This window comes from Pleurodeles waltl, chromosome 5, assembly GCF_031143425.1.
Source record: "Pleurodeles waltl isolate 20211129_DDA chromosome 5, aPleWal1.hap1.20221129, whole genome shotgun sequence".
In the NCBI taxonomy this organism is placed as follows: domain Eukaryota; kingdom Metazoa; phylum Chordata; class Amphibia; order Caudata; family Salamandridae; genus Pleurodeles; species Pleurodeles waltl.
The window spans coordinates 1,210,908,312-1,210,924,137 of record NC_090444.1 but is presented as its reverse complement, the minus strand read 5'-3'; positions in this window follow the sequence as shown (position 1 = coordinate 1,210,924,137).

The following is a 15,826-nucleotide window of genomic DNA, read 5'->3' as shown; positions in this document are numbered from 1 at the left end:
GCAAATGGCTTGTATGAAATGTGCAGCTTCCTAGTTGAGGATGCACTGTGTACACTGTCGGTTGGATCTTCCGGGGGCATGTACTTCCACTAGTTGAACTAGAAGTGTGTGTGACTAGAGTGCAATGGCCTAGGTGTTCATTCGACTCATGATCATGGGTGTTCTTGCTCCTCTGTGTGTGTTGTAAAACATGCCTCAATGATAGTATGTGATGTTGGCCTGAGTCAGAGCATTTTGACATGTGTGGACCTTGGATATGACTATGTCTGGCTGACTCCAACGTGTTGCTAGCCCTTCATTGGTGTTGTGTGTGAAGGCACATACTTGTTGACCTTTCTATACACTCCTGGGTGTGCATTGAACCTGGGATTGTTGGTTGTTCTTCCCACCCCACCCTCAAAGACTGCCATGTGATTGGGGATAGGGTACCTAGGACTGTAGCAACCAGTATGTTACATGTACTTGTGACCTTTTGCAACTTTGTTTGGAACCCAGGGCCAGATGTAGCAAACAATTTTCAAGTTGCAAACTGCAAATATCGCCCTTTGCGAGTGGCAAACGTCTGTTTGCTATGCAGAAATGCATTTTGTGAGTCGGAAACGACTCGCAAAATGCATTTCCGACTTGCAAATAGGAAGGGGTGTTCCCTTCCTAATTGCGACTCGCAGTGGTATGCAATTCCATTTGCGACCGAGTACGTGGTCGCAAAGGGAGTGGCAGTTACCATCCACTTGAAGTGGATGGTAACCCACTCGCAAACTGGAAGGGGCCCCCATAGCACCCCTTCCCCTTTGTGAGTGGACCCAAAAATATTTTGCCAGAGCAGGCAGTGGTCCAAGGGACCACTACCTGCCCTGAAAAAATCCGAAAATAAAGGTTTGGGTTTATTTTTCTAAGTGCAGCTCGTTTTCCTTTAAGGAAAACAGGCTACACTTGAGGAAATAAAACACCTGCTTTATTTAAAAGCAGTCACGGACATGGAGGTCTGCTGTTCCCAGCAGGCCTCCATCCCCGTGAGTGCCCATAGTCGCTAAGGGGGCGCAAATTGGGACCCACCTCATTGATATTAATGAGGTGGGTCTTTGCGACCCCATAGCCACTCGCAGACGGTGTCGGAGACACCGTTCTGCATAGCAAATTGAAAGTCGCAATTTTCCGTCTTCCTACATCTGGCCCCTAGTGTACACATTTGGTTATGGCCCATGGGTTCAATATTAGCAAACCACAAATTACAAATGGCATTGAGTGAGGGTTGTGATAGTTATCACATAGAGTGACATGTAGTGAAGTCAGTATGCGGAAGAGGTTCAGCCATAATGTCAGATGCATTAGGCATTATTTGGATGAGTAGTTTAGGCTGATGTCATCCATCATGTAGAGACATGGATATGCTAGGTGTGAGATGCCCTTATGTATGCAGGCTTCACATGTACTTCCTCTGAGACTTTAAGTGAACTATGTTGTGACAATTGCTGCAACAAATACATTACAAGTAATGTACAAATAACCCATTGTGCTACTCCACCCAATTCAATTCCAAAGGTAAATATTTGCCATTTCTCTTCACAGCTGCAAACATGAGTGCCGCAGATAGACACCAATTTGAGAGGCGTGCCATGCGATACAGGCACATCCTGCAGGTGCAGTCGGGGTACCGGAGGATGGCCCGAAAATATAAATCAGATCGGGCCTCCGGGGCATGGTGGGCCTCACCACAGGGTGGGCCTACATTGCCCACAACAGCCACCAACACCACATCCACCAGGTCTCCCCAAGTGGCCCCAGCAACGTCGGGCACAGTTGACCCTGGCTCCTCATCCAGACCTGGACCCAGCCATGTTCAACAACCAGGACAGTCCACTGGGCATTCAACTGGTGGCACAAGGTCCACTTCGGCCGGCACACAGGCAGCATCAGCCCCTCCTGTGGACCCAGCCGCATTCCTGGCATTGAGCCGTAAATTGGACAAGGTGTTTAATAAGGTGGACAAGCTGAGCCAGGATGTGGCGTATATAAAAAAAAAAGGGTTCGCTCCATCAGGCGGACCCTACGGAGGGCCAACCTCTAGGACATTTGCCTTGTTTTACTTTTACCCCTCCCCTCTCTCCTCTTTCCTATTTTGTACTGATAGTTGGGTTTTGGGGATTAGTATTAGGTTAGTATAGGTAATTAGCTTAGTTAGTGTTAGGGAAGAGGGTAGGGGGTCCTTATCTTTCTCTCTTTATTTTTTGGGTGCGTGGGTGGGGGTCAATGTTGGGATTCCTGTTTCTTTGAAAAACAAAAAAAGACAAAAACATTAAAAAAAAAACCACAAAAAAAAAAATGACAAAAAAATATATGCTTGTTTAGGATAGTATAGTATGTGTGTAGGTTAGTAAGTGTTGTCCTGCATGTGTCCTGTCTCATAATGGTGGGTGGGGGCTTGATGTTTAGATCGTTTTGTTATATGTGTAGAGTAAGTTTAGCTTAGGTTAGTTAGGGACAGTTGTGGGTTAGTAGTAGTCAGGTTAGATTAGTGTAGGTATTACTTTTCCCTTAGTTGCCTCTTGTGTGAATAAATAGTAATAAATATATAGTTAACCCTTTACATGATGCGTTAGGTGCTACTTTATCATGGCCTTGACATCAGTGTAGGTGAATGTTTTTGTATGACATTAGTGTCCTATGCTAGCCATCCCCAGAAAATGGAGGTTTAACATGCCAGCTACCCCTGTGATCACTTGGTAAGTATCCACCATTTGGGAGACCCACCATTGGTAGTTTGGATTGATCACCAAGGTTTTGTGTTGGCGAGTATGTATTCTACTTCACAAAGTGTGCTTCCAGACTTGTTATTGTGGGTAATTTCATAGGTCGGACTGCAGTGTGATGTTCAGGGAGATCATTGTAGATGAGGTGTTGTTAACACTCTTGTCTTGTTGCCTTCATTGCTGACCTACATCATGTGTGTGCTAATTCTGCATGACTTTCCTTCATGGAAGTATACTCAGAAAGGGTGATTGATGCAGTGTTATTTGTTTATGTTTGCTTACATTTTGCAGCATAATTTCATGTTTTAGTATTGCATGGTGCCTACATATCTCAGCCACCATTAGTTGACTAGAATTGCTATAGATGGTGCATCATTCTGTCCAAAACACCATGATTGTGTGTGGCTAGTCCCTTCATCAGTTATTCTCCTCATTATGGTAAGGCTATGATGCAATCCTGGCCACTGCACAGATGTATCAGACTACATGATGTCAGGACAGTTGTATTGACAAGCTACATGGTTGCCACACAGGCACTTTGGAGTTATGTACTGCACAGTTGAAGTGTGAAATAACACAGAAACATAGGTGTGCAAGTGCTATTTATTTATAGGTGCTGTAGTGCAAAATTGTCCATTGTCCATGATTGCTGGGTCCGTTCTGGTGCATTCTTCCATAGTGATCCTACAGAAGGGGTGTGGATGATGCTCCTGACATGCTGGGGTGATGTCACAGACAGTGCAGAGGGACAGGAATTGGCAAATAGTAGGAGATAGACATTCACTGGCAATGCTGACAAGTCATACAGTGGATTGCAGAACAGTCATTGAGTGTAGTTGTAGTGAGACTGGCATTTGTCAAAACGTAGGACCTTGGTCAAAGTAGGCCATGGTGCAGGGACTAGTGCTTCCGGGTACTCTTCCGTGTGAATGTGATCTGTTCCATGTCTTCTTCTTCTGATGTGTGTGTTGCCTGGTTTGTCCTTGTTGTTGTTGGTTGTGAAGGGGCAACACACACCTCAGTGTTAGAAGACGTGGAGGCAGACATCCCGGGGGCTGCTCCCTGTGGAGTTATTAAGGGCAGTACTGCAGCAAGGAGGGCCTGCTGGTTTTTGAGAATGGCAGCCACATCACGATGGTAGGCAGCCAGGTCGGCCCTGAGGGGTTCAATGTTGCATTCGTGCACACGTTGAATGGATTGCAGTTGTAGGTGTTGTGTCAACTGGATGACAGCTGTGCTGATTTCCTTCAGTGTTTTGGCAAGTTCCTGCAAGAGAGATGTTCGGGCTTCCGTAGCAGCTGCCTGATCTGCAAATGACGTCATGCACGAACGCACCCCCTCAAGGCTGGCTGCCATGTTTTGCATCCCCACCCGCACCTCCTTGGCCAGCTCCCGCTGTACCCCAACTACAGTTCTTTCAAAGCTGGTGCCAGTGTCGTCAGAGTCCTCAGCTGTGTTGGAGCTGGCAGGTCTCACAATTGGGGTGGTGGGTGGTTCTTCTGTGATGGCTGCTTCTTCTGTGCTCCTCCTTGTGACTGAAGGTGGGGTCTGGAGGCTTTCAAGGACCTTTTGGATGGTCTCCTGGGAAATATTTATGGGCTCGTCATCCATGTCATCAGGGAATCCAGGGACAGGCATATCTGCAGGAGATCCATGTTCCTCTGCAATGAAAGAGGGTACAATTAGTGTGTCTGTGTTGTGACAATTTTGCCATAAGATGCAAGCCTTTGGATGACTTAACTTTGTGCTCTGGTTTGGTATTGGTATCTGCTGTCCTTCATATGGGCATTGTTATAGGCCTATGGCCCACCTGTGTGTCACATGTATGATATTGAGTTATCAGACTTGTCTGCCTAATTGCCTCTAGGTGTTGCTTTGTCCAAATTTGGGAATAGCCATCTTTTTGTCCTACTCGTCCCTCCGTGTATATCTATTCTTATGGAGAGACATTTTGTCGCGTGGGCTCTCATTATCCTACATGAGATTACTGGATTTCTAGGCAGCAGGATAGCTAATGGTGTGGGGGACTGAGTCTGACCCACTTGTAAATAACTCTGTCACCCTAATTCTTTCTTTTTGCTCTGGCTAACTAGCAGTGCCTCATGTCTCCCACGGCAAAGAAATGATTAGACAGCCGAGCGCATGACATCTTTGGAACTTCTCTGGGAAGTCGTGGTCACTCAGATCCAAACCAATTCTCTCTTTTCCAGTATGATCTCATATACAAATGACAAGGACCATATTGGTTTTATATGATGATTTCATAAAACAACTGACTTTTAGATAATTAGGTGTGAGCCACAATAACCCAAACAATACAACATGGTAGAATTAAAATAGTCACCAGGAGTGTAAAACATTTGAACAAAGCTATCATGGTGCCTAACTGTTTCTACTCTCCCTCTGCTTGTACTATTTAGAGCACAGCATGTTTAGCTTGGAGCTTGCCTGTCTGAATCACTGGGGAGACATCAGCCCTCATATCTGAGCAATGGCCTGTGATCTGGTTCAGCATCTGCAGCAAGGCGGGCAGCGTCTAGTTGTGGTTCACTGTTCGGAAACTCCCTCTTGCGTGTATTGGGACAAGGAAGTGATTTTATAACTAACATGTCATTGTGATGACAAAGTGTCCCTACGCAGGAACGCCAAATCTGAACTCCTACCACGTCTATCGGCAATGTACCAGACTGTATCCTTGACTGGAGCACAGAGTGAATATGTTCTGGAGAACTGCAGTGCTGAAGTAGGCAAAACAGTCTGATATGACTAAAAAACAACACCGTAGAACTGGCTATTTACAAAATTACTGATACGAAGCCTAATAAATAGCATTTAGTGCAAAGTGCACAGAGGCTCTAAGCTGTTAGCACATGAGTAAAAGTACATTCAGGGCAAGGTGCACAAAGGCCTAAAGCCTGAAGCTAATGCGCAAAGTATACGTAAAACTTACCACACTACACTTTGACTGGCTGTGGGTGTTGTGAATGCCCTGGCAGCACACTTGCCTCTCAGGACCTGCCCCAAACACTTGTTATTCACATTGACCTAAATGTACATGTTATGTGGCATATCCTATGCATGGCAATGTTAGGATGTGGTATGGATGTAAACATTGTTGATGTTTCGAGATGATGTTGGGTAATGTGTGTTTAATTGGATTGCCCTGTTTATAGTATCAAGGTCCTATTTGGTTCTCAGACTGTGCAGGTGTGTTTCAGTGACCAGTTGCATGTGTCCCCTCCTCAATGTTGTTGTCTGAGCAGTATGACATTAATGATGTTGCCTTGCCAGGCACGTGAGGGACCCTGACGTATGCAGCATGTGTGAGTCCTTAGTGCTGTGTGGCTCCTATTGCTATTTAATTTGGCTGATGTATGTGTCAAGTATGGACATTGGCATTTGAGTGTACTGGTGCCTTTGTCTTATTTCTATAAATAGTTGCAGATGTCATCCTCACCCCCTAATTTAGGTATGTATGTTCCATGGGGAGGTTCCTGCCATTTGCTACTATAGCTGCATAGAGATCAGAGGTGTTATTGTCAACTGTTGTCGCAGTTACATTGCAGTTGTTGTTTTGGCTAATGGATTACAGATGGGGACCTAGTTTATGTAGGATACATTTTGACTGACGAGTGCCTGGATCTAAGTTTGACGTAGTGGCCTTCCCACCTGTCGCTGCCTTCCCTTGGCTCCATTGTTGTGATTACAGGGTGGCCCCATGGGACTGTTGTTGGTGCTGTATTTTGTCGTGCCCCAGCTTCAGTCTGTGCTGGCCATGCCCCCTGCTGTGCCCCTTTACCCATGCCACTTCATATATATGCTGAGTTACATGCATTGTGTAGTAGGTATTCCCCCCCCGGTTGCAGTTATCATTATTGTAGTATGATTCCCCATGCGACTTACCCTGCATGTGCGTTGTGTCGTGGTAGTCTGCGCTGTCCTGTCCTTGAATCCCTGTGACGATCTCCTCAGGGATGACGGCTGCGACCATCTCCTCCATGTGGTCCAGGGCCTCCTGGTGTGCTGGACTCCCCCCTCCAGTCTGCAGTGCTGCCTTCCTGTTCCTGGCCATTTTTTCTTTTGTCCTACGTTTGCAGTCATGCCAGCGTTTCTTACACTCGGTGACTGTTCTGCGTTCTTCAGCCACACTGTTGATCTTGTCCACAGTTTGTTTCCATATGGCCTCTCTCCTACTGATAGGCAATTTAGAGGTGATGAACAATTGGTGCTGGTGTTCCGTCACCTCTTTAACCAGGATTTCCTGCTCCTCTGCACTGAAGCAACACTTTCTTTTTTTTCTGAACATGTCCTGGTTCCTGTATGGATCATCCTGGCTGGTTCCTGGTCTGCTGTCATCTTCCTGGGGTCTGTTGTGGCATCTGGGATCCATTTTGGCTCTACTCTGCTGAAAGGGCAGTTTCCGCGGTTAAATTTGACGCAATTGCGTCAAAATAAACAGCGCTTTCCGGGTTGCGCTGTCGTAAATCGACCCACAGTCATTTGCGTCGCGTTAACGTTGGTTTCCTTTACGACTTGACGCCGCTGTGTGCGTCACAAAATAATGACTCCCACCTGTTTGTTGCGCCGCCGTGCGTCAAAGTATAAATTTGACGCCCGCACGGCGCATCGAAATGGCGTTAGCCGGCGCTAATTTTTTTGGCGCAAAACTGCGTTAGCGCAGTTTTGCGTCAAAAAGTATAAATATGGCCCTCTGTGTTTAAGAATAAAAATATGTTTAATCCAAAGTTCATAGGGCCTTATGAAATACTTCGACAAGTGAACCCTGTAACATACAAACTAAAACTGCCATCGTCTTTGAAAATTCATCCGGTGTTTCACATTTCACTTCTTAAACCTGCTTCGCCCTCATGTGTTGCGCCGCCTGGTCCTATTCTAGTCCAAGGTCATTGGGAGTATGAGGTGCAATCCATTCTAGACTCTCGATATCACGGCTCTTCCCTTTGGTACTTGGTGTCCTGAAAGGGCTACGGTCCTGAGAATGACTCATGGGAACCCGCACGAAATGTCCATGCACCATGTTTGGTGCGACGCTTTCATCTCCTCCACCCTGATAAGCCGGGCCCTGGGCCGTGCGTGGGAGGGGGGTGTATTGTCAGGAATAAGACTGTGCGCGGTCCCGCCCTGACCTCCAATTCGCACATTGGCAGCATTTCAAGTGTGCCGATATGTATCCCCTCTTTCTCCAGGCATCGCTTTCCCTGTGGTAAAGCTCATTTAGCTGCAGGGTCAGGGCATTGGTGAACACGATGTACTTATCAGTGGCATTCTGTGAATGGACTACAACTCCCAAGATTTTAGGGGCAGCGGCCATCTTGGGGTGTGGCAGGCCTATAAAGCCCAGCCACACCCAAGCACATTGTTCACTATTTTGGAGACTTCGGTTCTGCCTGACCTCGTAGAGTCTTCTCTTCAGGAAACGAGCTGAGTTGCAGCAGTGCAGAGAGTTTGTGTTTCTAGTTGGATCCATAATAACGAGCAGGTCGTACTTGTGGTGGTAAGGTCAATCGGAGGGCTTTGTTTTGCCAGCCTTGAAAGGCGTTTCAGCTAAAAAGGGCGTTTCAGTTATAAGAGAGACAAGTGCTCTGATTACAAAAGAGAAAAGCGCTTCACTTACAAAAGGGAGAGGTTTAAGGAAAGTGATTTAATTACAAAAGAGAAATTTCAGTTATGAAAAAGAAAATCACTTTAGGTATAAAAGAGAAAAGGCATGAAAAAAGAGGCGCTCCAGTTACAAAAGAGAAAAGTATGAATAAAGCGATTCAGTTACAAAGGAGAAAAGCGCTTCAGTTACAAAAGAGAAAAGCATGACAAAAGGGCTTCAGTTACAAAAGAGAAAAGCATGTTGATAAGTTTATTTCTTTTTTTTTAAAGCAAAGTATGTGAGATACATGTTTTAGTCTTTGTGGAATCCTATGCTGAGGTTTTGACATTCATTTAATGAAAGGATATTTGTATTCGGTTCTGATACTGAGGACACTGTTTTGAAAGTTCGATCATTGCCTAAAGCTCACGCCATCCTCAGGTATCGTGATTGCAGTTTGTCTTTGCCCCACAGCTCAAGAGGGGCCACCCAACAGTTCGTAAGGGTCTTGTCTTGCTATCATGGAGCGGCTTTGTCCAGGAGTATGATAATTGTGATTTAATAACAGTTATGAATATATATATATATATATATATATATATATATATATATATATATATATATATATATATATATATATATATATATGCTTTAATCATTTCCTTTTCAGATCTCCTTCCCTGCAGTTCCTATCCTAATTCCCCTTCCCCCTGCCTGGCGTTATCAAGACTCAGTGCTTTAATAGCTTTCTGAGTTGGTGGTGCCGGGAGGTGGGCCTTTTGCTCAGCAGTGTGCAGATCCTGAGGAAAGGGCACTGTGACACTCTCATAGCATACTGGTCTAAAGGTAACCCTTTCTGGTCTAAACACTTCAAGCAGGTTAGGTATGCATTGTATATATCAACATAGCAATATTGTAATACAAATCACTATGAGTACTCCACCTAAAATAGTGCAACCATCTAAATAACCAGTCCCTCCACCCTTTATCTACATCTTGTTTTACTCACTTCACCAGTATATGTAAAGCATCAATGTGTAACTGAATAGAAGCAGAGTGGTCTGACAAATTAAAACATATTCTCAAATTCTGAGCAGCCATCATCATGCTTCAGGAGCAAGTTATCATTGGCTGCCCTGTTTTGCAATGCAGCTTTTCTAGTGCCTTGGATGTCTAACAATAATTCAGACAAAGTGATGGAATTATGATTAATACTCTTGACCATTAAACATGCTAACTTGTTAATAACTCGAATATTATAAACAGCTAATCCTGGAACTCCTACTATAGAAATACTTAGGCTTACATACTCTGACTTAGATAATAACTGAATTTCAGAGACACAATCTTCACTTAATTGAACTGCTTCTCTTGTGAGTCGCTGATGTGACACAGAGTGAAATGGAAACATCTTAAGTCCTAACTGGGTGAAAGCACATGATCCTCTGGTTGCATTGGCAGGAATGTACATATAAGTGGTATTTGCACAAGAGAACAACCACCCCACTGGTAGTTTAACATGCTTGATGTGACTAGCAGTAGTCACAATGTTTTGGTAAGACATGCTATTAATGTTTTCACACCTTTTATCATTTCTATGCTGACACAGTTTTTGTTGTTCCCACCGGATCTCTTGAGGAGATCCCGTTGTTGCTTCAAGACGCATTTGAGCTCATTTTCTGATTTTGTAAGTGTTGCAGGTTAAGTTGTAGCAAACATCACCTGTAGTAATGTTGTAAGTAATCACGTGTGTTATTTTATCCCATTTTTCTTCTGTTACGTCTTGGCAAAACCTAAAATATTCATAGGGAGTAAAGTGGGTAAGGACATGACTTTCTTCGAAAGCTCCATCTTTGTTGGTGGCATTAAAGATGTGCAGCAAAATGCTGGCAGGAGTCGGTTTGGCGACTAAACCTGTTGTAATCAAGTCAAGAGTACTTTTCATATTCATCATACAGAAATCCGATCTGTTAAGCACGGTACGCACCCGATGGATCCAGGCGTTCTCATTTATATGCAGTAAAGGTGTCAATCGGCGCGATCGGTCAATCACTTCGGAGCTGGGGGCTTTCGGTCCCTCCCGACCCCACACAGACATGTCCTAACACCGAAAAGGAGGTACAAGCAGCACAAAGACACCGTGCAGTATGATCTGTAAAAGAGCCAAGTATGATCGTTCTCGCAAATAAGTTTTATCAGCTGGCATGTGTTCCCACTTTTCTTGTCCTGGTTTCATGACTAATAAAATATAGTCCCTCCCCTTTCCTGTAACATTTGCTGGTTCTAGAGGACAATTTGGGGATTCTACCCACACCTTAGTACTAGGAGTTTTGTCAGTTGAACAAAAACCTCCCTCCCCATGCACTGTAAGAAGGGCAGGGCAGTCCCCTTTTTTTACCTACTCCTCCATACACTGGAATAAGGATAATCTGAGCAATTCTGTCTCCAGGGTGTATTATCAAATCAGCATCTCCACTGTTCAATAGGATAACCTTAAGTTCTCCTTGGTAGTCTGCATCGCTCACTTCCCCCGAGATCTGAATACCTTCAAGTGCCAACCCAGATCTAGGAGCAATCAATTAGAAGTGCTCCCGGGGAATATGTAATCCAACACCTGTTTCAAGAAGTGCCATGTCTCTTGGTTTCAATCTGTAAATATTCAAAGCATGTAAATCAAGACCTGCAGATTTTGGTGTGGCTCAGTGAGGAGCTAGTGCTTGTGGTTATTATTTCCCAATACATGATGGTATTTGTTGCTACATGGGGTTGTATCTTTAAGGCTGGGGTCAACATTCGCAATAACGGGGTCTCTATGTTTGTCAAAGGTCTATTATTAAAACTTTGGATGGCTTCATTTAAATGCTCTCTCCAGTTTCTCAAAGTTCCATCAGATAATTTTCACAATTGGGCTTTCAGTAAGTCGTTCATTCTCTCAATCAGTCCTGCAGTTTGGGGGTAATATGGAATATGATAAATCCACTCAATATTGTGTTGTGAACAATAATCTTGCACCAGTTTCCTGTGAAAATGTGACCCGTTGTCACTCTGGATCTGGAGTGGGACTCCGTAATACAACATTAACAAGTCCAGAGTTTTGATATTATTAAACTGAGTAGCACGTTTTCAAGGGAGTGCAATCAAATAGCCAGAATAGGGTGTCCTCCACTGTGCAGGCGTATTGACACCTGCGACTATTCGGTAGTGGCGCAATGTAATCATTCTGCCATATCTGCCCTGGCAACTTTCCTCTCCCCAACTGATCTCTGACAGTTTGCAGGACAGATCTCTGTTGTGTGTGTTGACAAATAGGGCATTGAAGAATGACAGTTTTGATCAAATTAGGGGAATGCGCATCCCTCTAATCTCTGCCCACCTGTTAGTGGCCTTCTCTCCCAGGTGTCCACATTTTTGGTGCACCCACTCAGCCATCCCCACCAAGTCAGAATCCTGTGTTGCCACTTCTGCATCAGAGATTTTGGCTTTATCGTCTGCAAGGGAATTAAACCATTGTTCTAGAGAGTCGGTGGGACATTAGCCATCTAAATGATACATAGTAACAGTACTTTGCTGTAGCGTTGCCCAAATTTCTTACCGCAATTCTTTTCCCAACACCTCCTTGGAATGTATTTGCCAGTTAAGTGCATGCCATGTGGGAAGCCAGGTGGCTAACCCATTGGCGGTAGACCAAGAGTAAGTATGAATGTGTCAGGTCCCAGGCAATGCTTGTTTCAGTGCCTGATATACAGCATGCAATTCTGCATATTGACTACTCTTCCCTTCTCCTGTAGTTGAAAGCAAATTCTTGGTGACTGGGTTATATGACACTGCCTTCCACATACTTGGCTGAATCATCGGTAAACCATACATGCTTCCTATCCTCAGAGGACAAGGATTCAAATGGCTCACCCCATCTCACTGGTGACTCTTTCATATCTGGTACCTCCTGCACCTCCTTCACCCTCTCATCATACTACACGGGGGCCTGTGCCACCTGTTTATGCAGGGCTGCCATCCCTGCTGGTCCCACTGGGGCCCTGCCCTGTCCTGTACGTACCACTTCCATTTTATTATGCTGTCTTCTGTGCATGTCCTATCTGGTGGGTTTTAGGTGAGCTCATCATCCACTGCATTATTGGAATCTCAGGCCTCAGAATTACATTATGACCTAAGGTCATTTTCTCAGTATCCACTAGAGGCCAGTAACATCCTAGTAAATGTTTCTCAAAGGGAGTATATCGCTCTCCCGCATCTGGTAGCTTTTTGGTCCAGAAACCCAGGGGTACCCTCTTTCTTCCTTGTTTTTGCCACATGCTCCCATTTGCATATTGCCCCTGTTACATGTAACTCAATGTCTCCTTCCTGTGCTGGCCATAAATCTAAAGCCTTTTGAATCGCCTCCTTTGCAAATTCAAACACACACTTCTGCTGCTCTCCCCATTCAAACTCATGCATCTTTCTTGTCACTTTTTACAAAGGGTCCAAAATCTGACTCAAGTGAGGGATATGCTGTCTCCAAAAAACAAACAATCCAATGAATTGCTGAGTCTCCTGCCTATTACGGGGTATGGGAAATTCTAATAGCTTTTGTTTTGCCTGTGGCAACACCTCCCTAAGTCCCTGATTCCACTGGATTCCTAGAAACTTCCCATTTTGAGAGGGTCCTTGTGTCTTATCTGAATTGATCATCCACCCTGTGCTCTGAAAGAGTTCCACAACCCTGTCCAACTGAGTCTGCACCTGTTCTTGTGTCTCTCCCTAAATCATCACAGCATCGATATGAAACAATTGCACCCTTGGAATGACAGGTACTTCACCCAGGTGTTCTGCCACCAGCCGGTGATAGATGGTGGGGCTATGTCCATACCCCTGGGGAAGCCTTGACATTTTTAATTATCTACCGCCATGGGAGGAGCTAAATGCCCCCTGACTCTCGGGGGCCAATGGTATGGAAAAGAACGCATTAGCAATGTCAATGGTTGCATAGCAGGTCCCTTTATGTTTTTCTATCCTTTCAATCAAAGTGATGGTATCGGGGATTGCAGCAGTCAGAGTGGGTGTATATTTGTTCAGTTTGTGGTAATCTATCGTCATTCTATAGCACCCATCTGCTTGGTGCACAGGCCACAGGTTCTACTCAGTGGTGACTGGAGCCACCACGCCTGCCTCTATCAACTCCTGTATAGTCTCACTTATTTCCTCATTGCCTCCCGGAATTCGGTATTGTTTCAAACGAACCACCTTGGTTGCGGGGGCACCTTCATTGGGGGTATCTTTAGACGACCCACCCTCGCGGCTGCTACGGAAATGTATCGCTTTGATCCTAATTGACACCAGCCATCATCCAACTATAGACTCATCCCCTTCAAAATGACAATTCCCAGTATAGTCAAGGAGGGGCACAATCAAACCAGTGTATTCTCTTTCAGGTGTTAATCCTATTTTCATTTGAACAGTAGTCTGCACCAGCAGGGGTTTGCTTTCCACCCAACCCTGAGGTGGTGTAGTGCTGACCTGTAAACGTTTTTTGGATTATCATATATTAAAGAGGCCTGCGCTCCGGTATCCAAAAAGGGCCAAATCTTTCGAACATTTCTGTTTCCAATGAATTTCTAAATCAACATGGGGTCTGTTACCTTTACGAGCCCATCCCTGTGCCGGAGCTTGGCCTGTTTCCTAATCTGATTTAAACCTGTCAACTTTTGCCCAAGTCAGGTCTGGGTATATGCTCTCATATTTGCAGGGAGATTCCTCTCCTTCCCTGTTTTCAGCAGTTAACCAATCAGTATCCAAATCTTCCTCCTCCTTCCCCCGTCAAGAAATCTTTTTCTTCCTCCCGTTTCCTTTCTCCTGCATCTGTGACTTGCTCTGAGTCACATGTTTGTTATGCTGCTTATTCACTTTTCTACTGTCGTCCTTTCTGTCCAGCCCTCGCTTATGGTACATCTCTCACAGACTCTTAGGGACATATTTATGGTTTTTGGCGCAAAACTGCGCTAATGCAGTTTTGCAGCAAAATCCTTAGCGCCATTCCATAGCGGCAGCCATACGACATATCTGTGGAATGGTGCACACTAGCGCTAAGGATCGCTAGCATCTTAAAAAAAGACGCTAGCCTGGGGGGGGTGGGGAACAAGTGTCGGTAGAGTAAAAGGTGCTAGTGGGTCAGAAATGACGCTAGGCTGGTGAGCGGCAATAAATATGCCGCTAACCAGCCTAGTGTCATTTTCTGATGCACTAGCACCCAAAAATGACTCCTGTCTTAGTAAAGACAGGAGTCATGCCCACTACCTCAATGGCCAGCACAGGGAACCAGTGTGCCCTGGGCAAGGCATAGGACTCAGTGCCAGGGGGGCCCTCAATGGCACATAAATAATAAAAAAGAATATATATATATATATATATATATATATATATATATATATATATAAGGAAGGACGAATTTTCACATTTGCGAGGAAATTTCATAGTACTAAACAAGGGCAACAAACAGATTTGTTGCAATCTGAACAATCGACATATTGAAGCATTGAATCTCTATCTATGGACAACGATACTAGTGAAGGTGAAGAGGGGTGTTCAACAACACATAAAACAAATTTAACTCTGTTAAACGAAATGCACCTCGCCCTTCAACAACAATCAAAAGATCAACAAGTCAACAGACGAGGAAAGGGACGAGGTCGGGGCGCAAGAAAAACAAATGTACAAGAAGGGGACAGAGAGGGAAATCAAAGAAACACCAGAGCAAAAACTGCAACATTATTCAAGAACTAAATGTAATAAACCTGTCGAATAGAATCATGTCACACAAGAAGAGTCTCTATTGAAAAAAGGTTTACATTTTTGCCCCGCTATTAACATTGACTTAGTACAGACACGGATTGACTTATATAAATACATACGAAAAATAAAATTGCCCAAGTTTCATAAAGGTGCAAATCAAACCGACAAAACAAATCCCAAAATACCAACATGTGAGTTAACAGCACAAGACAAAGACACTCTAATGACACTCATAAATTTGGATTGCACACAAGATGAAGCGCTCATTAGTGAACAAGAGGTAATAGTGCAGTTAGGAGCAGGTTTAACTAAAAAAAGACCTAAATCCAGGTTTTGCCCAGCATTAGCAGTTGGTAATAAAATTTATCTTTTTGCTGAGGTTGTGGTCAACGATTTATACAAAACAAAATGGAACCAATGCAAAAATAACTTATCAACAACAGAGGCACAAACCCTCCGCAATTTGCAAATGGATGAAACTGTGGTTATTAAACCTGCAGATAAAGGCGGCAATGTGGTAATTCAAACCAAACAAAATTATGTGCAGGAAGTAATGCGTCAATTATCTGATACCACCTATTACAAACCAATAAATGTCAATCCCACGAAACAACTAACAGTTAAAATTCAATCATATTTAAGTACTTGGGCAGATCAGGGCCTTATTGATCAGGATGAAGTAAAATATTTA